The sequence below is a fragment of the Anomaloglossus baeobatrachus genome, chromosome 5, assembly GCF_048569485.1.
Source record: "Anomaloglossus baeobatrachus isolate aAnoBae1 chromosome 5, aAnoBae1.hap1, whole genome shotgun sequence".
In the NCBI taxonomy this organism is placed as follows: Eukaryota; Metazoa; Chordata; class Amphibia; order Anura; family Aromobatidae; genus Anomaloglossus; species Anomaloglossus baeobatrachus.
In genome coordinates, this window is record NC_134357.1 from 392,122,482 (window position 1) to 392,144,142 (window position 21,661).

Sequence of the window (21,661 nt, forward strand, 5' to 3'; positions counted from 1 at the left end):
GTCCTCTGCAGAGCTGTTTTCTGGCGTCGAGCTCCTGGAGGACTCGTGGACAACCTCCTCATCGTCTCTGGCCTGAGCATCGGCCATTCCTTTGGCTTTGCTCCTGGTGCTCTCAGCCATTCTTGCAGACTTTTGGTCACTGACACAGAACTGACACCTGATGCCTCCACACACCTCACAGTATCTGCACTCTGACACTCTAGTGTTGAGCTAGTCTGAAGACCCCAGCAGCCACAGCTGCTGCAGGCAGTCTTTAGTGTCTGGGAGTATGGGTCTCACACTCACACACACTATTATCTCGATCCCACCGCTATGCCACCAATATGTCACAAACCACCGGGGGGGTCACTCAGAAATCCCCCGCGCTGGCTACCAGTACGTCACAATCGGGGGGTAACAAGTGGGGGTCACCCCTACTTTATACCTCCCGACCGACAGACAGAGCACGTGACGCGCTCTCTAGCGCCCCTCTTATAGTCAGGCCAATTATGGAATTGCCCGACAATAAGCAAGGAGGCCGCTATACTACTTATGCCGATTATGGAAGGGTCCCCGGTGAGAGTAAGGTATATATTCCCCCGACCTCCGCGGGCGGAATATATAATATCTTCCCGAATCTCACTGGCCTCCCCACAATAATCCTTGGCACAACTCGCTGCCACCAACCGATTTACGGTAACTATTAGCCGAACACACAGACGTGGGATTCAAGATCGAGATAACAGAACAGCCCAAGATTAATTATATAATTTAATCGCCTAAAGCACACTAGAAACTACAATATATACAATAGGGAATCTACAGAATATACAGTTATGTCAGAGTACAGTTACAGATAAAGCATGGGTTACAAACAGGTATACAATTACATCAGTTACCTTGTGTGTCTGGCCACAGGGGGGCGCTGTAGACCAGGTTTCTAGGATTCTTCCTCACAGGTCTTTCCCAACCAGGCCCCCGAGCAGAAGAACGCTGGAAAATGGCCGAAGTAGGGTTATCAACCTGGGCAGATCCAGGTCCCCTCCTACCTTAGTGACCTCACAGGGAAGCACTGCCACTCCCCCTGCATGGATCAGAATTATCCAGCAAAGGGGATTTTGGCTATAACTTTGCCTGGGAGCGTCGTAGGCGGACGCCAATGCTCTCATTGTGACAGTTATGAATTTAGCTACAGAACGAGGGGACTCATGACCTGTCTGCCAGTTCCCCATTGGCTGATATCACGCCTGGGGCATTTCCCAATGTCCTGTTCCCATAAAAAGGGGGTGCCGGCATCGTCCACATGCGGAGACACCATTTTTATGGTTGCCATATTTATCGGAAATATGGCTTGCGAGATATGAACCATTTTTTACTGGAGTCGTTCTGTCTGGCTATTTCCATAGCCTTGCTAACTAGCTAGCAGCTCCTACTACAGGGTGACGGCAGGGAGTCATCCTGTGTCCATTGTCCTAAAGCCACCTAATTTCCATATCACAGGACATGGCCATGGATTTGTTGCTAAACCAGTTGTGTGAAGGGAAGGGGGTAGTGACACCAGGAGAGGGCTTCCTGACATGACTTGAATGTCATGATTTATCGTCATCTCCGGATTTACCTCACAACCGGAGACTCTGTCATTGATTGTCTGAGTGAGTACACCAGTGCCGTCCGGCACCGCACTGTCCCTGCAACCCTGCACCCCAGCCATCCAGCCTCCCCGTTACACTACCGGGCCCTGGGATCACCAACCCCCTACCCACGGAGGGGACAACATCCTCGCTGCTCCCTACCATCTCTCCCGGGATCCCCGTCACCAGCAACAGTGGTGCCATCATCACCACGTCCCGTGGGTGGCGTCACGAACTCTCTCCCCGAACAAACCATCCCTTTTCACTCACGGGTGAGGAGCGCTGCACGAGTCCCCGGGTCTGGCCCACCGCTCGAGCCACCGAGCAGCAGCAGCAGAAGCCCCGGACCCGAGCGTGGCGAGCACGTCCCCTCCGCCCGCGACATATACAGACATAGTATAGGCAGTGAGGGTCAGGGATAATATATGGGGAGAGAGGGTGAGGGGTAATGTATACAGTTATAGTATAGGGAGTGAGGGGTGATGTATGGGGAGAGAGGGTGAGGGGTGATGTATACAAACATAGTACAGGGAATGAGGATGACGGGTGATGTACACAGACATCGTATAGGAAGTGAGGGTGAGGGGTGATGTATACAGACATAGTATAGGGAGTGAGGGTCAGGGATAATATATGGGGAGAGAGGGTGAGGGGTGATGTATACAGTTATAGTATAGGGAGTGAGGGGTGATGTATGGGGAGAGAGGGTGAGGGGTGATGTATACAGACATAGTATAAGAAGTGGGGGTGATGGTGGACTGTATACAGTCATAGTATGTGGAGTGATTGGGGGAATGTACACGGTCGTAGTAAGGGGAGAAAACAGGGGAAAGAAATTTTGAGGACACAGAATAAAGAGTGACTTGGTATGAGGTGCAAGTGGGCAGGATGGGTGCGGATACAGTATGGGGAGTGAGGGGGGAAAGTATACGGACACACAAAGTAGTGAGGAGACATTAGGAGATGAGAAAAATGTGTGGAGGCACAGAATAGAGACTGGGTAGTGGAGGGGCGGTATGGAGAGGGGGTAGTATCAGGGGACAGTGTGAGGCCATTGTAAGGAGAGAGAGTGTGATGAGGGGGCACAGTATAAAGACTGGGCAGTATAAGGGAACACAGTGTAAAGGATAGTGTAAAGAGTAGGCTCAGTATGAAAAGGACAGGGCAGTGTGGAGGGCATGTACCATTTGAGGGACAGTGAGTGGGTCATATTTTGTGCAGGGAACACAGCGAGTGGTCATTATTTATTCTGGGGTACAGCATAGGGCAGATATTTTAAAATAGAAGTATCATAATCATTCTGCTATTTTTAGGGGCATCATGTCGGGATGTGCTGCAGAAGACCAGAGAAGATAGAAATCTGCAGAGATGAGATATGAATGTGAAAAGTCATCATGGCGTCAGGACAAGATGAAGAATAGAAAGAAATGACTCAGAGACAACATCATCTATAAGGTACCTGAATGTAAATGTTTATTTGTCATAGTGACTATGTCTGATCATTAGGCCTCGGTCCCACTTATGCATCGCTTCTGATGTGAGCGCAATGGGACCCCCGCTGTTCTTTGTGCAGGTAGCTGGAAATGCTTATTTCTGGATCTGCTCCATTCTCTGATAGTGTCCGCGACCGGGTACTGCACATCCGCCTCATTGACTTTAATAGGAGGCTGCTGCCACTATCAGAAGACAGAGCAGATCCCAACTTCCGGCCTCCTTCCACCACCAGCACGGCACCTAGAACAGGTGATTGGCGGGGGTGTCAGGTGCTGGACCCCCGACCAATCTGATATTGGTGTGGTGACCTATCCTAAGGAAAGGCCATCAATGTTAAAGTAGTGGACAATCTCTTTAATAAAGTCTTGTGTCGTCTGACAAGTTAAGGGTTACAATGTTTTTATTTATGTTATTAGGAGCATTAAAGGGGTTGTCTAAGTTTGTGATGAGTCTATGACTATGTGTCACTCTATGTGACTGCAGACTTCTGAATTCTCACAGTACGCACACTGCACGCTGTCAGGATTTTCTGGTGCCGGTGGTGAGAGCATCAAGTGACAGCATCAGCTGATCACCGGCAGGTCCTGGAGCGATCGGACGTGTCCCGGGAGTCTGCAGACAGTCAGAGCAGGGACGACGGTACTGGGACATGGCGCAGGACGGGAGCGGACATGGCGCAGGACAGGAGGTGGAATCAGGGCTGGCAGTACCGGAAGTATTCACTCTTCTGTGTTTACTAACACAAGGAATGCTGGGTGAGTATAATCCTCTTCCTGTACACGTGACTGTACTACCCACCCCTTGCGTTTATAGCTGCGTTTTTAGTCAAAGAAATGCAGCTATATTTGCAATTTGCAATTTTCATTGCGTTTTTAAACATCTCATTGAACTCAATGAGTGAAAAACGCAGGCATAATTGACATGCCGCGTTTTTGTGGGCACCACAAAAACGCAGGTAAAAAAAAATGCTGTGTGCAGACAGCAAAAATGAAAACTCATAAACTTTGCTGGTGAAGCAAAGTCATACAGTTTTCTAAACAAAAACGCACCAGAGAAACACGCAAAAATGCGATAAAATCGCCTAGTGCGCACATAGCCTAACTGATTGTCAGGAGAGATGTTTCTACGTCATCACCGATTTTGGACTGCCATTCGCATTGTTCTCTTGGAGAGAAGCTCCCAGCCAATATGCCCGCTAGCGGCTTACTCACAGAGAAAACAGGTACGCTGAGCCGAACGAGCTCATGTGTAGGAGAGAGATGGCTGAGATTTCTGTCAGCTGAATGATCCACAAAAACATCATTCAGCCGCCAACCAACTTCTGTATGGCGGCTTAAAGTTCTAGAGCAACCCACTGGGGGCATTTACTCACCACTAGATAGGGTGGACTAGCTCACATTTAGCATTTTGCAGGTATCAAGTGGTTGTTGTTCATGTGATCTATCTCCTGCCTTGCTTTTCACATATGGATTATTTTTAGATTTAGGTTTATTGATTAAATGTTATGTTTAATACCTGTTACGTCACTGCCGGAGTCTGCTCCAGCGACTTCTGCTCCGATCGCCAGGCGATGCCGTGTTCCTGCCATGGATGGTGCTGGTGATGGGAGAGGAGTCGATGCCAGCGGTGGGCGCAGGCTCCGATCATCCACTGGGCTGGGTTAGCTTGGGATCTACAGTACTGCTGGCTGACTGTGGGTGGCATGTGTCTTCCAGCTGAAGTTGCCAGCGTTCAGCTACAGCCAATGGGAAGACACCACACCCTTCTTATTCCCCCTCCTGTCACATGACCACTGCCAGAGATAGTTCTGATTTTCCTGGCTCCTGTTACGTCCTATTCTGTTTGGTGATTCCTGTGTGTTGACGTCTGCGTGTTTTCTGACTACCCTCCTGCCTACTGTTTCTGTACCTCGCTGCCCGATCCGGATTTGACCTCTGCTACGATTGCTGACTACGTCATTGCCTGCAGATTCTGTCCCTGCTCCGCAATTCCTGGTTTGACCCAAGGGTTTCAGGGTTCTGGGGTGCTGCTTGGTGAGTGGCTTCCCTCTAGCCTCCCCATTACAGCCCATCTGAGTCTGTGGATCCAGGCAGGTGTTACATTACCTTAATAATAATTATCGTGCTGTCTTGTTAGTCATACTTTAAAGGCCATGTTCTTAGCATCTACAGATGTTCAGATATCCATCAATATGCAGTACTTCTCACTGCAATCTGGAGATCAGAGATGGGTAATTAATTGTCCATAGGGGCCACATGAGATACTGGGTCTGGTGCTAAGGACTGAGCCAATAGGCTGAACTATTAGTTGTAGTTGCAAAACCACCGTTACAAATGGGTAACATGAGTAGCATCGGGGACACGACGTTATAATAGGTGCACGTTAGTAAATGCTCAATTTCACATTTTTACACAGCACAATCCAATAGGGCATAGGGCTCAAGGAGGCTGAACGGTGGAGGAGTGAGTTTATATATATATATATATATATATATATATATATATATATATATATATATATATATATATATATATATATTATTCAATTCAGCTGTCTATGGGCATTTAAAAGAGTTTGTCCAGAAGTGACTGCCCCCTTTAAAAAATATTTGTGATTTGTGACTTGTGGATCCATGCATTCCACAAATTCACATGTGCATGAAGGCCTACATATCTATTCACTTGGCCATTGATATTTTGGTCATTTGTTGAGGAATTAACATGTTTAAATGTTTACTTATAGATTGGCCTTAATTCAGTGGTCATAGGATCTTACTATGTGCTGCTCAGGCCGAACGGGCATATATTTTCTTGGTGTACTGCTCAGGCGGCGCATCTGAGAGCAGTTATCAAGGAGACACATGAAGAGTGTCAGCAGAGAAGCACACAGACTATGAGCAGCATAGGTTAGCATCTTGATAGGTCCTATCTTGATGAGCGTGATGGAGTCTTAAGCTGGGGTCAGGAACACAACACATGGGAAAGAGTGACGGAGTCATGTGACCGGAGTGACGTCAAGCCCCGCCCCTCAACTCCTATGGAGTAGGGAAGCAGTTATCAGCGTCATTCAGAGTCTGGTATCACTAAGGATACCACAGATAAGACCCTGAACAGCAGATGTGCACATCTATTGGTTCCATAGTAATGTAATCCTTTTAGTGTAAAACAGGAAACTGGTCACCCCAGTGTGTGCTGAAACAAAAGAACGACTTAATATTTTCTCTGCAAGGACAGTACACATTTAGATACAATATAATGCACAGGTGCAAAGCAACAGGAATAAGCAAACAAACAGGTATACAAATGGAGCAGAGAATGGGTTAATTGCAGACACAGTAAAGCATCCTTGAGAAAGTTTATATGGAATTCTCATGTTTATAGTGGAACAAAGAGGGGAAGGTAAGGGGGGCCCAATCAAAATGCAGGATAAGAGTGTCTATTTTTTATAGTACCCAGTAAATAAAAGATTCTCATTAATGCCATTGGGCATAACTGTATCAAGCTGGAAAATCCACCAGGATTCAGTTCTCAGGAGTGCCGGAGTGGGATTACCACCTCGTATATTGCTCAAAACTTTATCCAAGCCAACCACGGTTGTATTTCCAATTCTGCTCCCATGGTGTCTAAGATAGTGCTGTGCCACTGTAGAGATCGTTCGTCCCTGTTTAAGATGTTTAGAAGCCAACGCAATGTCCGAGAAGTGTTTTTGAATACGATGTCGCAGCTCCTGCGAAGTCTGTCCGACGTAAATAAGTTGGCAAGGGCAGGTGAGAGCGTAAACAACGTTCTGGGACCTACAGTTCACATAATGTCGTAATAGGTACGACCTCTGGGTGCGATGGTTACTAAAATTGGATACAGGAGACATGAATTGGCAAATAGAGCACTGTCCACATGGGAAAGATCCCTTCAAAATGGTTCCTCTCCCAATACGGGTAGTAGGTCGTGTGAAGTGGCTCCTACAAAGGTGGTCCCTCAGATTTGCTGATCTCCTTGCTGTAAGGAGTGGTCTGGAAGAGATAAACTTTTTTAGGTTGGAATCAGACAACAAGATGTTCCAATTTTTATTCAGGGTCTGATATATATCTGACCACTGACAATTAAAAGTGGTTACCAACCGTGGAGAGTCATTTTTGGGCTTATGGTCCTTAGGTTTCAGCAAAGTATGGCGGTCCGTGTTGATGGCTTTCTGGTATGCTCGATGATCTGTACCATATTTATGTGAATCCTACAATTGGTGACTATGTACTGCTGTATACTGTCCTTTGGTACTGCTATTTTGAGCTTGTATGCTTTATATTAATTCATGAGGTTTTGGTTGGTGATGTGCCAATTTGCTCATGGGTAGATCATTCTTTTGATCTTTCCCATTTTTTAAATGGTCTTAACAATATTTCTCTGTGTTACTAATAAACTTTTTCACACTTTTTGCATGCAACAAGGGACTCCTCTTGCTTGATTCCATTATTCTGGATTTTCCAGTATATGTTTGGTGTAGTTGTGCTCACTCTTTCCCATGTGTTGTGTTCCAGATTCTATTTATGGGTTGAAGCACACTTCCATTACCTATATATATTTAATGGTGGTGCCGTCCCTATTTGTTCTATTAAGCTGGGGTCACACTAAACGACAGCGACAACGACATCGCTGTTACGTCACCATTTTCTGTGACGTAGCAGCGACCTTGTAAGTCGCTGTTATGATCGCTGCTTAGTTGTTAAACACAGCAGACACAGCAGCGATCATAACGACACGCGTCGCTGTGCTGCAACATGTGCAGAGAGCAGGGAGCCGCGCACACTGAGCGCTGGCTCCCTGCTCTCCTAGCTACAGTACACATCGGGTTAATTACACGATGTGTACTGCAGCTACATGTGCAGAGAGCAGGAGCCGGCGCTGGCAGCGAGAGCGGCGGACGCTGGTAACGAAGGTAAATATCGGGTAACCACCTTGGTTACCCGATGTTTACCTTGGTTACAGCTTACCGCAGCTGCCAGAAGCCGGCTCCTGCTCCCTGCTCGCTTCATTTTGTCGCTCTCTCGCTGTCACACACAGCGATCTGTGCGTCACAGCAGGAGAGCGACGACCAAAAAATGAAGCTGGACATTCAGCAACGAGCGGCGACCTCACAGCAGGGGCCAGCTCGTTGCTGGATGTCACACACAGCGACAGCGACGGGACGTCGCTGCAACGTCACAGAAAATGGTGACGTAGCAGCGACATCGTTGTGGCTGTGTGTGACACCACCTTTACAGTGGTCAGGATCTTAATATGCCCTTACACCAGTCAGGATCTTGCAGTGCCCTAGAATCGCCATTGCACTGCAGTAGCATTTGCTTTACATCCATTTGGCTATCTATATGCTTGGCAGAGACAACCAAGGAGCCAGGTGTGGCCTGCTGTCTGCAATTTGTCCAGGATTGCTGTAGACTAATTAATGTGATAGCATACATAGGATATACAGTAGTGCATAAAATTGGCACAAATAATTATAATTCTATGTTATATTTTATACACGGAATTCCATCCATATATACTGAACAAAAATATAAATGCAACAATTTTGTTTTTGCTCCCATTTTTCATGAGCTGAACTCAAAGATCTAAGACTTTTTCTATGTACATATCACGACCTCACCGCCAGCAGATCCAGGAAGGCGGCGAGTGTCCGAAAGAAGAGTAAACCCACTGGACCACAGGGGGAACCGGACTTACCCTTTAGCAGATGGAGGGGCTTGACTAAGCACCCGCCACAAGATGGATCGCCAGGTGCCACTCCCAGGGCAAGAAACCGGGACTGTGGCAGCTGAGCGGACCAGGGTGACAGCTGGACTGGGGCACAGACACAGGGCAGGGACCTGAACAGGAACGAGCAAGGTAAGCACCAGCAGAAATCAGGCACGAGACACCAGGAGTAGGACGTCAGGCATGGGTCCACAGGCATAGGTCATGGACATCAGGTCAGGCTCCAGACATCGAGCAGAAGTTATCAAACACCGGACATTGGGTAAGGCTCCAGACATCGAGCAGAGGTCATCAGACACCGGACATCGGGTACAGCAAGCAGGGACCGCAACAGGGCAGTGCAGGCACAGGCATGGACTACGGCTGAGTGATGTCGGCACAGCAGGTAAATCCAGACTTTAGGTTATATAAAACACGACTTTATTCACAGGACATGTAAGGATTTCGGATACATCACACGGCAGGATAACAGGTAACACAGCAGGATATCAGGGTACATCATGTAATGGGATCAACAATTCAGACTGCATCATTAATGTAGAAATGGATTTGAATATTGCTTCAGCACTTGCCCACAAGGGGGCAGTGTCAGACTGTGCAACCACAAACACAGAGGTGGGAAATCCCCTACTGCAGCTTGTGTGTTTGAACCAGGAAGAAAAAGTGCGGGAAGATTATTCAGCTCCGGAGCTCAGCCAGAGGAGAGCTGCGTGTGGTCTTCCTGAACAGAGGGCTCTTTTGCCACCGGAGTCTTGGAGGAATCACCCTGTGGAAGTGGTTTCTTCCATTCCCGGTCTGCAGGACTTTGTTTGCACCAAGGATCTAACCGGACTGCAGAGCATCGCACCCTGAGTGCAAGTGCAGGGGCTGTGATCTCCCTTCTTCTGTTCGGCGTGCCCCGGGACTAAAAGACTGACTAGAATCCGTTACCAGCGGGAGAAGATCAAAGGAAAAGACCGAGGAGCTGCATCACTTCAGCGCTGCACCGGGACCCATCATCGTGAGACCCCAGGCCTGCGACGTGGGAGCGGCATCTTCTTCCGGGATAGACTGGTACGTGATTGTAGGGAAAGTTAGGGAAAGTTGCCGCCATTTCTTTGTTGTTTTTTTTCCCTTTCCTCTTGCTGCGTACCCGGAAGGAGTGAAGATCCGGGGACTCCACTATACACATGTGCGCAGATAGTTCGGTTGATTGTATTATAAATATGCTTCCTAGTAAAGAAATATTACTACCGGTAAAATCTGAGCATGGGGATTTTGTTGGAATAGAGCATACACACACACCCGCGGCCCTACCACCGGTCGCTTCATGTGGCGTAGTCGGCAGGATGTGTGACCAACAAAATCATCCCCCGGTAGTAACTTATAACCGGACAGCTCCCCCGCCGTCTATTGTCAATCAGGTGAGAAAGTTTGACGGACGGAACTATCCTGTAACTGAATGGACTGAACAACTTAAGATAGTGGGGGAAATGTATAACACTGATCCTAAGACCTTAGCAGAAATGGCCATGCTAACATTAGAGGGGGAAGCGTGGACGACAGTCAGGCTGGAGACGGTTAGGGGCCAGCGTACGTTGGATGACTTGGTGCGGGTGCTGGAGAACACCTATGGGCCGACCACATATGCGGGAACGTTGCGCTATATGTTCTTCCGGCGTACTCAACTCGAGTCGGAGGACATTCCTCAATATGCCAATGCCCTTCAAGTGCTGCTAGAACAAGCCTGTAGAAAAGAAGAACAGATAGCTAGTACGGGTGCCCGTGACCTGGTGTTGAGAGATCAGTTCGTGACCGGATTGAGAGACCCGTACCTTAACCGCTCATTGCAAGATCTACTCCGGATAAATCCGGCCTTTACGTTCGCTGAGGTCAAACAAGAAGCTATAGAACGTTCAAGGGGACCTGTCGTGGAGACACAGACATATACCGCGGCTTGCAGGTCCATATCTGGTATCGGGACTCCGAACAGCGACACGGAAGAACTGAAGCAGATGGTGGCAGAGTTGCAGAAACAGGTGTTACAGCTCACCCTAGACCAACAGGCGGGCCGGCAAGCGAGACAACAACCCAGCCGGCCGATGGGAAGATGCTGGACATGCGGCGATCCCCGCCATAGAGCCAACCGTTGCCCCCAGAACTTTCAAGTTTATCCACGGTCCGATCTACCAGAACCAGCAAGTCATGTCCCACAACAGCGGCCGCCTTTAAACTAGACGCCCCTGCCAAAGAGGCTCACTCGGCAGGGGACGCCAAAGAGAGGGGTGTAGGAAAACAGAGCCAGCCACGGAACAAACTTGCATCAAATAGCCCCACCCTGGAAGTATTACTGGAAGGGATCGCCGTACAAGGGTTAATGGATACTGGGTCTCAGGTATCCACCATCTCCGAGCAGTTCTACGAAGAATGTCTAAAGCCGTGGGTTGCCTATGACCCTGATACCGCCATCAAGATCAAAGCAGCCAATAATCTACCCATTCCGGTGACGTGAGTTGCCTGGATGAACACCGAAATCTGTGGCCAAGATCTCGGGAAGAGAGGGATAATCGTGGTCAGGGAAGGCTTTGGATCAGAAACGCCCATGATTATTGGGATGAACATCTTGAAAGACCTGAATCTGGTGTTGTTTACCAAGAAGGGGCCCAAGTACTGGCAAGAAGTGACCGCACATAGGGCCACCCGCCGTGCCTTTCAGCAAGTGGTCCGGACCTGCAACCTCCAGCGAATGACAGAAGAACAACTGCCGTTGGCCACGGTCACTGTACCCCGCCATACTAGGATCACCTTACCGGCTGGGAAAGAGACAGTTATCTCACTACCCCTTGGCACCACGAGACAGCTTGAAGGCGTGGAGGTGCTGATTGAGCCGCACACCCCGAAGGAAGGGAAGCTGAATCCACTAGTCGCTCGAACTCTAGCAGTAGTGAGAAAGGGAAGAATTCCTGTCAGGCTGGGCAACACGGCTAACGTGAGCATTGACCTAGAAGCCGGGACACAGCTCGCCCGAGTCTATGCTCTAACCGAAGAGGTGAACCCTATGAGCCCCCTCCAGTTTGTACCGTCTACAGAGGGAGATTGGACAGTGACGGTCTCTGCCATGGCCGCTGTCGTGGGTGACACCAACGCGGGGCGAGAACTACGAGGGAAGTGTCAGTTGGACGTATCCCAATACTCCAAACGGGAGGTATCCCAGGTGGAAGAGCTACTTCAAGAGCATCAGGCATCCTTTGCCCGGCATGACACCGACTTTGGGTGCACCACCAGTATCAAGCACGAAATCCCCACCGGTGACACTGCTCCTATCCGTGAAAGGTACCACCAAATTCCTCCCCAGCAATACCTAGAGGTGAAAAATCTCCTGAATTCCATGTTACACGCTGGAGTGGTACGAGAAAGCCAGAGCCCCTGGGCTGCACCGGTGGTGTTAGTCAAGAAGAAGGACGGATCCCTGAGATTCTGTGTGGACTACCGCCGTTTGAATGCTTGCACCATCCGGGACTCATACCCTTTGCCAAGGATCGAAGAATCCCTGACAGCCCTGAAGAAAGCCAAATACTTCTCTTCGTTGGATCTGGCCAGCGGATATTGGCAGGTACCTATGCATGAGAAAGATAGAGAGAAGACTGCTTTCATCTTACCCATGGGCCTGTACGAGTTCGACCGGATGCCCTTTGGTCTGAACAACGCGTCGGGGACTTTCCAGTGGCTGATGGAGCGCTGCTTGGGAGACTTCAACTTCGACTTCACCCTCATCTACCTGGAGGACATTGTAGTCTATTCGGCCACATTTGAAGAACACCTGCAGCAGCTGGGCCGTGTGTTCAGTAGGTTGAGAGAACATGGCCTGAAGTTGAAACCCAGCAAGTGCCGTCTTCTGCAGCCCGAGATCAATTACCTGGGCCACCGGATCTCAGCCGAAGGTGTCCAGCCATCTTCAGAGAAGATAGCCGCCGTACGGGATTGGCCGCAGCCCACAAACGTCAAGGAGGTCAGGGCTTTCCTGGGGTTGGCCGGCTACTACCGCCGGTTCGTCAAAAACTTCGCCCGGCTTGCTGCACCCTTGCATGACCTGCTTCGAGGGACCACCAACAGCCCCAGAGGACGACCCATCAGCTGGGGTCCCAGCCAGGAAGAGTCCTTCCAAGCCCTAAAGGGTGTCTTAACGTCTCCCCCCATCCTGGCATATGCGGACTACAACCTGCCCTTCCAACTACACACCGATGCCAGTCTACAGGGTCTAGGGGCAGTACTTTCACAGGTCCAAGAAGGCAAGGAACGGGTCATAGCCTATGCCAGTCGGTCCCTACATGAGGGCGAGAAGAACCCCACCAATTATAGCTCGTTCCGGCTGGAGCTGTTGGCCCTAACGTGGGCTATGGCGGAGAAATTTGCAGGATACCTCACGGGAGCTAAAGTACTAGTCCTGACCGATAACAACCCGTTGGCCCACTTAGAAAATGCGAAGCTCGGAGTCATGGAGCAGCGTTGGATGGCTCGGCTCTCCAAGTTCAATTACAAGATCAAATATAGGGCTGGAGCTGAGAATCAAAATGTGGACAGCCTGTCTAGAGTGTCATACCCCTTACTCAACCGAGACCGGGATGAAGAATTAGAAGGGGACGAGACGCCTGACTTTGCAAAGCTCGCCCAACAGATGGTGGATTACCGCCAGTTCGTTGTGGGCGAAGCTGGAACTCCAGTGGGGGTCGCCTTGCCACCCCAGGAGTGGGGCAGGCTCCAGGACCAGAACCCTGAATGGGCTCTACTCAAACAATGGGTGAAGCGGCAGCAGAAGCCTCCCGCCGATATACGGGCACGACTGTCTACCGGGACCTTGACCCTGCTCAGTCAGTGGGACCGGCTGATTCTGAGAGGAGTGCTATACCAGAAGGTTCTCTTGTCGCACATGATGGAGGAATGCACACAAGTTGTGGTGCCTGATCAATTGGCCCGTGAGATGGTGGCCCAAGCCCACAAAAGGAATGGACACTTCGGAATAGACAAGACCTTTCGGTGGATTCAACAGTCCATCTATTGTCCGGGGCTCCGCAAGCTGGTTGAAGACGTCTGCCAGACCTGTCGCACCTGTGAACTACACAAGTCCCCTGAGCAGCGTGCACCTGTTCAGACAATTAAAACATCCAGGCCCCTTGAGCTGTTGATGGTGGACTATCTGCTGATTGGGACGGCGAGCAGTGGCTATCAGTACTGCCTAGTCATGGTGGATCACTTCACAAAATTCGCTGTCGCGGTCGCTACCAAAGACCAGACGGCTGAATCGGCTGCTCGGGCCATCTGTCGACAGTTCATCCACGTCTACGGGTGCCCGGAGAGGTTGCACTCCGACCAGGGGGCTTGTTTCGAAGGCCGAGTCATCGAAGAGCTGCATCGGATGTATGGGATCCAGAAGTCGAGGACCACTCCTTACCACCCACAAGGGAACGGTGCATGTGAACGCTTCAACCGGACTCTACTCCAGCTGATCCGCACCTTGGCCGATGATAAGAAAGACCAATGGCCCCAATTCCTTCCCGATCTAGTATGGGCCTACAACAACCAGGTCCACTCCGTGACTGGTTACACCCCACACACCCTTCTCTTTGGCCGCCCCAGAAAAGGGGTCCATGACCTGAACCTATTCCGCCCTGGAGATGATGTCTGCCATAACTACCCCTCCTGGCTAAATGCTCACCGACAGAAGATGGAGACTGTACACCGGCTGGTGAGCCAACAAATCCGGGGCCAGATACATGCTGACCCACTCCCCGTGCAAGAGCAACCCTTGAAGTTAGGACAGCTAGTCTTGCTCCGTATCAAGAAGCCACAAGGGAAACTTCGAGCCAAGTGGGAGACTGAAGTCTACCGGGTAATCGAACGCCCCTACCCCAACGGGCATGTATACCGAGTGCAGGGTGAAGACAGTCGCAACATTCGCACTGTGCACCAAAATATGTTGCGTCCCTGCCGATCCCAGCCTGACTCCCCTACCACAGTACCCGGAGGGGCTGACGCTGCCAACACGACTGACGTCACGGACGTTTCCCAGCATAGTGATCACGTCGATTCTGAGACCGGTGACCCACCTACACAACCCAGTTCTTCCCCCGGAGTGCTGACTGAAGTGGGGCGTAAAGACAGTGACAGGGAAGGGAACAACCGACCCTTGAGATGCACTGACCGCACCACTGCTGGGATCCCGCCCGGGCGGTCTTACAGGGACCAGTATGTATGGCCCACTTCTCAACCAACCCCTGTGACATCTGCAGTCATCGCTGCCTGGGAACCGACGGTAGTTGACAGGGACTGCCAACCTTTAAGTGGGGGGGTATGTAATGGGATCAACAATTCAGACTGCATCATTAATGTAGAAATGGATTTGAATATTGCTTCAGCACTTGCCCACAAGGGGGCAGTGTCAGACTGTGCAACCACAAACACAGAGGTGGGAAATCCCCTACTGCAGCTTGTGTGTTTGAACCAGGAAGAAAAAGTGCGGGAAGATTATTCAGCTCCGGAGCTCAGCCAGAGGAGAGCTGCGTGTGGTCTTCCTGAACAGAGGGCTCTTTTGCCACCGGAGTCTTGGAGGAATCACCCTGTGGAAGTGGTTTCTTCCATTCCCGGTCTGCAGGACTTTGTTTGCACCAAGGATCTAACCGGACTGCAGAGCATCGCACCCTGAGTGCAAGTGCAGGGGCTGTGATCTCCCTTCTTCTGTTCGGCGTGCCCCGGGACTAAAAGACTGACTAGAATCCGTTACCAGCGGGAGAAGATCAAAGGAAAAGACCGAGGAGCTGCATCACTTCAGCGCTGCACCGGGACCCATCATCGTGAGACCCCAGGCCTGCGACGTGGGAGCGGCATCTTCTTCCGGGATAGACTGGTACGTGATTGTAGGGAAAGTTAGGGAAAGTTGCCGCCATTTCTTTGTTGTTTTTTTTTCCCTTTCCTCTTGCTGCGTACCCGGAAGGAGTGAAGATCCGGGGACTCCACTATACACATGTGCGCAGATAGTTCGGTTGATTGTATTATAAATATGCTTCCTAGTAAAGAAATATTACTACCGGTAAAATCTGAGTATGGGGATTTTGTTGGAATAGAGCATACACACACACCCGCGGCCCTACCACCGGTCGCTTCACATCACACGACAGGAACACAATTACAGGACACAGGACCAGGCTGGAGTCCAGGGGGAATGCCAGTACCCAGATACACCAGTCCCTGAATATGCAGGTACCTGAGCATGCTGGGACAATGGTTAACCAGACTGCAAACAGGATACCAGCTTCAGACTGGTGACCGGACTCGGAGTTAACTGGACTCAGGAACAGAAGACCCCAGCCCTTCAGGAATACAGGAAACAGGACCAGGCTGGAGTCCAGGTGGATTGCCAACATACTGGCCTCAAGACCAGAAGACCCCAGCCCTTCAGGAGGAACACATACAAACCCCAAACAAAATGATATGAAATGCTCTACCCCTCCTATAAGGGGGGGGAGCCTTAAATAGCTGGTGCCTCCCAGCAATAAGCTGGGGATACCTTAGCAAGGTGCGCGCATCTCCCTATAAGAGATGAGGAAGTGTGCGCGCAGCCCCTAGGATGGAGAGCAGGAAACCCCACACAACATGTGCAGACCCTGCAGCCTAGGAAGAAGCAGAGCCAACCATCACGTGGGCATCCACCAGAAAACACAGCTGGGGACTGCACTTATACACGGCGGCAGAGAAGAGGGAAGCAGGTACACTGCACAAGATACAGAGGGATGCCAGCATCCCTTGTGTGCCGGCATGACTGTACACAAAAGGAATTTTCTCTCAAATAGTGTTCACAAATTTGTGTAAATCTGTGTTAGAGATCTCTTCTCCTTTGCCGAAATAATCAACCCACCTCACAGGTGTGCCATATCAAGATGCTGATTAGAAAGCATGATTATTGCACAGGTGTGCCTTAGGCTGGCCACAATAAAAGGCCACTCGAAAATGTGCAGGTTTATCACACAGCACAATACCACAGTCGCAAGTTTTGAGGGAGCGTGCAATTGGCATGCTGACTGTAGGAATGTCTACCAGAGCTGCTGCCCATGAATTCAATGTTCATTTTTCTACTATAAGCTGCCTACAAATGTTTTAGAGAATTTAGCAGTACATCCAACCGGCCTCACAACCGCAGACCACGTGTAACCACACCAACCCCGGACCTCAACATCCAGCATCTTCACCTCCACAGTCATCTGAAACCAGCCACCAGGACAGCTGCTGCAACAATCCGTTTGCACAAGCAAAGGGTTTCTACACAAACTGTCAGAAACCGTCTCAGGGAAGCTCATCTGCTGCTTTTCGTCCTCATCGGGGTCTCCACCTGACTGCAGTTAATCATCGTAACTGACTTGAATGGGAAAATGCTCACATTCAATGGTATCTGGCACTTTGCAGAGGTGTTCTCTTCACAACAGATGAATCCCGGTTTTCATTGTACAGGGCAGATAGTAGACTGGCAAATGGTGGTAATGGTAGTAACCTCAGATACTGATTGGATTTATGACCCTCCCTCAAACTCTCCCCCCACAATAATGTAAAACTGCAAATTTTAGCATGGCCTTTTGTTGTGGGCAGCCTAAAGCCTGCTTTACACGCTGCAATGTATCTTACAATGTGTCGGCGGGGTCACGTCGTAAGTGACGCACATCCGGCATCGTAAGTACATTGCAGTGTGTGACAGGTACGTGCGATTGCGATTGAACGTTAAAACGTTCATCGCATACACATCGTACCTGTCTCTAGAATTGCACGTCAGATTGTTCATCGTACCCGGGGTAGCACACATCGCAGTGTGTGACACCCCGGAAACGATGAACAGATCTTACCAGCGTCCTGCGGCTCCCGGCCCACAATGTGGAAGGAAGGAGGTGGGCGGGATGTTTGCGTCCCGCTCAGCTCCGCCCCTCCGCTTCTATTGGCCGGCTGCCGCATGACGTCGATGTGACGCCGAACGTCCCTCTCACTCCAGGAAGTGGACGTTCGCCGCCCACATCGAGGTCGTATGGACGGGTAAGTACGTGTGACGGGGGGTTACTCGTATGTGCGGAACGTTCAACAAATTGAACGTGCCACACATATGATGGGGGCGTTGCAAATCGCATACGAAATCGTATGTGAAATTGCAACATGTAAAGCAGGTTTTAGGCACACCTTTACAATAATCATCCTGTGTAATCAGCATCTTGATTTACCAAGGTATTTCGGTGCCATAGGCCGATGAAGTTTGTGGCACCCTCCAACCCCCCACCCACATGAACCCTCAGCCCACATGTAAAGAAATGGTTCAGAGACTAAGGTAACAGGACCCCAAATGTACCCCCCTCCCCCTCCAATGGGTCTGGTAATCTAAAGCTCTGATAATCACTAACACTAGAATTGTTACCTGTTTCACAAAAAAATATCAGCAAAAGTGAAAAAAATTGGTGCACTTTAGAGAGAGAGTGTTTTTATAACTAGATATGGAATAATTTCTTGCTTGTAGACCATTAAGACAATACTAGGGAAAAATAGCTATATACATTCCTGACATCCTATATTTCACCAGAACCTCTATCAGTACATGAATACATCACAAGAACCACTGTCAGTAAATAAATACACCTGTACTATCATCAGTACATGAATACATCACCAAACTTAGTACAGCAATCAATTGTAATGATAAGTTAGCCCCATGTACATTTGTACCTCATGAACCTATAACTCCCAGTATATTCTTAACAATAGTAAGGAGATGCTGGGAGTTGTTGTTATCAGTCATTACTGTTTCACCTTATGAGTCGCCCAGAAAATGGGGTACTCAGTCCCGGGCGGTTTACAACTGGGGAATGTCACTTTGGTGGCCGTTGCCCGGTCCCGTGCCCTGGGTGCTTTTTAATGGGGAGTATTTACAGGGAAGATTAAAGTCATTGGTGTGACACCACCTGCGGGTTGCGGTTAAGATGGTGGAACCGCCGCTGCTGAGTTGGTTACCCCTAGGGCTGGTGTTAAATGCAGCTATGATGGTAGGCCCTCCGCAGGTAGGGCTGAGCCCGGAGAGATGTATGGTGGAGACTTTCGCCGAAGAAGGGAGGCCACATCGTGGGTTGTAATTAACAGTCTCTACTCACTCTTGGGCCTTTGGTCGGCTGGTTCAGGTCCCTGTAGTTCCAGTGCCAGTTTGATGACTCGGTTGCTCTGTCCCCGTCACCCTCAGTGTGGTTGGGTCCCCATAGCTTGGAGCGGTTTGGGGCCCGCCTGTCCCTTTTTGGCAGTCTCGTTGTCTATACGACGGTCAGTGTGGACCCTGTAGGCCTGGTCCGTGTTCTGGAACCCTGATCCTCGCTTTACTGTTGGTGCCCCCGGATCTGTGGGACAGTGAGGTCCGTGAAGGTCCCCTCACTGTGCAGGTAATTGCCAGGCCGTATGAAGCTGACGCCTGACCTAGGATCCTGTGCCCTGTCGGTGCTCTGGTCCCAGCGGTGCTCAGGTGTACCGACCCTGGCAACCACTCTCCTGTGCCCCGGGTCACCGTTACACGACCCATCTCTAGGCACCTCTACTCTTCACTCTCCACTGTCAACTGTCTACTGTCCCACCAGGCTGTCTAGTTTCCTGGTCTGGCTCCGCTCTCTAGGTGGCCATCCCCTTGTGTCTGACTAGCAATTACCCCTGGTGTGGAGTGGAAACTGGGGTTTTGGTGTGTCTAGGTGTTACTGGCACTGGTGTTCCAGGTCCCTGGGGGTAGGTCCTGCATCCTGGTGAGGATGCAGTACCTAGTAGTGTCCTGAGTGGCTCAGGGGCGCTACAATTACACTCTCAATAGCTCCACACTGTCCCACTGCCATACTATAATAATAATAATAATATTTATTCATTTATATAGCGCTATTAATTCCACAGCGCTTTACATACATTGGCATACTAACCATACTAACCTCTATTTATACTGTGCCCCAATTTATGCTGCCCCTCTCCATATTCATAGTGTGCCCCTTTTTCACACTAGGTCCTCATCCTGCCCACCACGTTGTCCTCTCCAAACTGTACCCCTTCCTCACACAGTTCTCCTTTATATTATGATGATCACCACAGCTGTCCATACAGTATATACTGTACACTATGATGTCTGTCACAGTCTCCCATGTAGTATGATGTCCACCTCAGTCCCTCATTATATAGTATGATGGTCCCCATAGCACGCCATACAGTATTATGACCTCGCAGTTACCGATACAGTATAATGGTCCCACAGTCCCTTATATTCAGGATAATGTCCCACACACAGTATATCCACCACAGCCCCCCAATATACAGTATAATATCCACAATAGCCCCCAATATAGACTATGATGTCCATCACAGACCCTCATTATTATTATTATTATTAGTATGTATTTATAGAGCACCATTGATTCCATGGTGCTGTACATGAGAAGGGGTTACGTACAGAATACATATACAAGTTACAATAGACAGACTAGTACAGAGGGAAGAGGGCCCTGCCCTTGCGGGCTTACATTCTATAGGATTTTGGGGAGGAGACAGTAGGTGGAGTGTAGGTTGGGCGGCAGCTCCGCACGGTGGTGAGGCGGCCGCTCCGGACGGTGGTGAGGCGGCAGCTCTGCACGGTGGTGGGGTCGTTGAAGGTTATAGGCATTTCTGAACAGATGAGTTTTCAGGTTCCGTTTGAAGCTTGCAGGTGTAGTAGATAGTCTGATGTGTTGAGGCAGTGAGTTCCAGGAGACTGGGGATGCACGGGAGAAGTCTTGGAGGCGGTTGCATGAGGAGCGAATGAGAGAGGAGGAGAGAAGGAGATCTTGGGAGGATCGTAGATTACGTTTTGGAGTGTAGCGAGAGATTAGTTCAGAGATATACGGAGGAGACAGATTATGGATGGCTTTGTAGGTCATTGTTAGTAGTTTGAATTGGATACGATGAAAGATTGGGAGCCAATGGAGGGATTTGCAGAGACTCATACAGTATGATGTCCCCATTATATAGTATGATGGCCCCACAGCCCCTTAAATACAGTACAATGTCCCTCACAGCAGTCCACACAGTAGGATATCCACCACAGCCCCAATATACAGTATAATGTCTCGCATAGCCCCCAACATAAGGTCCCCAACAGCAAACAATACAGTATGGTTACCCACTTGTTATATCCCCACAGACCCTCTTCTAATGTCCCCACAACCAGCCTCCTATTGTTATGTCCCCATAGCTAGCTCCTCATGTTCACTTAGCCAGCCTCTTATACCCCATAGCCAGCGCCTCTTGTAATGTCCCCATAGCAGCCCCTTATATCCCATAGTCAGCCCCTCTTGTAATATCACAATAGCAGTCTCTTATATACTCCAAGGCCAGCCCCTTCTTGTAATGTCCCTATAGAAGCCCCTTATGTCCCCATAGCCACCCTGTATGTGCCCATAGCCATCCCCTTCTTGCAATGTTCCCATAGCAGCCCCTTATATCCCCACAGCCAGCCCCCCCTTGTAATGCCCCCATACCAGCCTCTTATGTCCCCATAGACCTCATCCCCACAGGTCCTAGATATAATAGATTTAATTGTATTAAATGTAAAATAATCTAAAAAAAAAAATTGTTATACTCACTTAATCCAGGCTCCCTGTTCATCACCGCTCCAATTTCTCTTCCAGCTAGTACAGCATTTGCTGCTGGATGGCGCGATGACGTCCCCTGCGTGCGCCACAGTTCTCAACAGAGCAGGGATCTGACAGCACCTCTGCTACTATCCCGGGCAGCACTGAGAGCAGGGAAGGAGCGATGGCT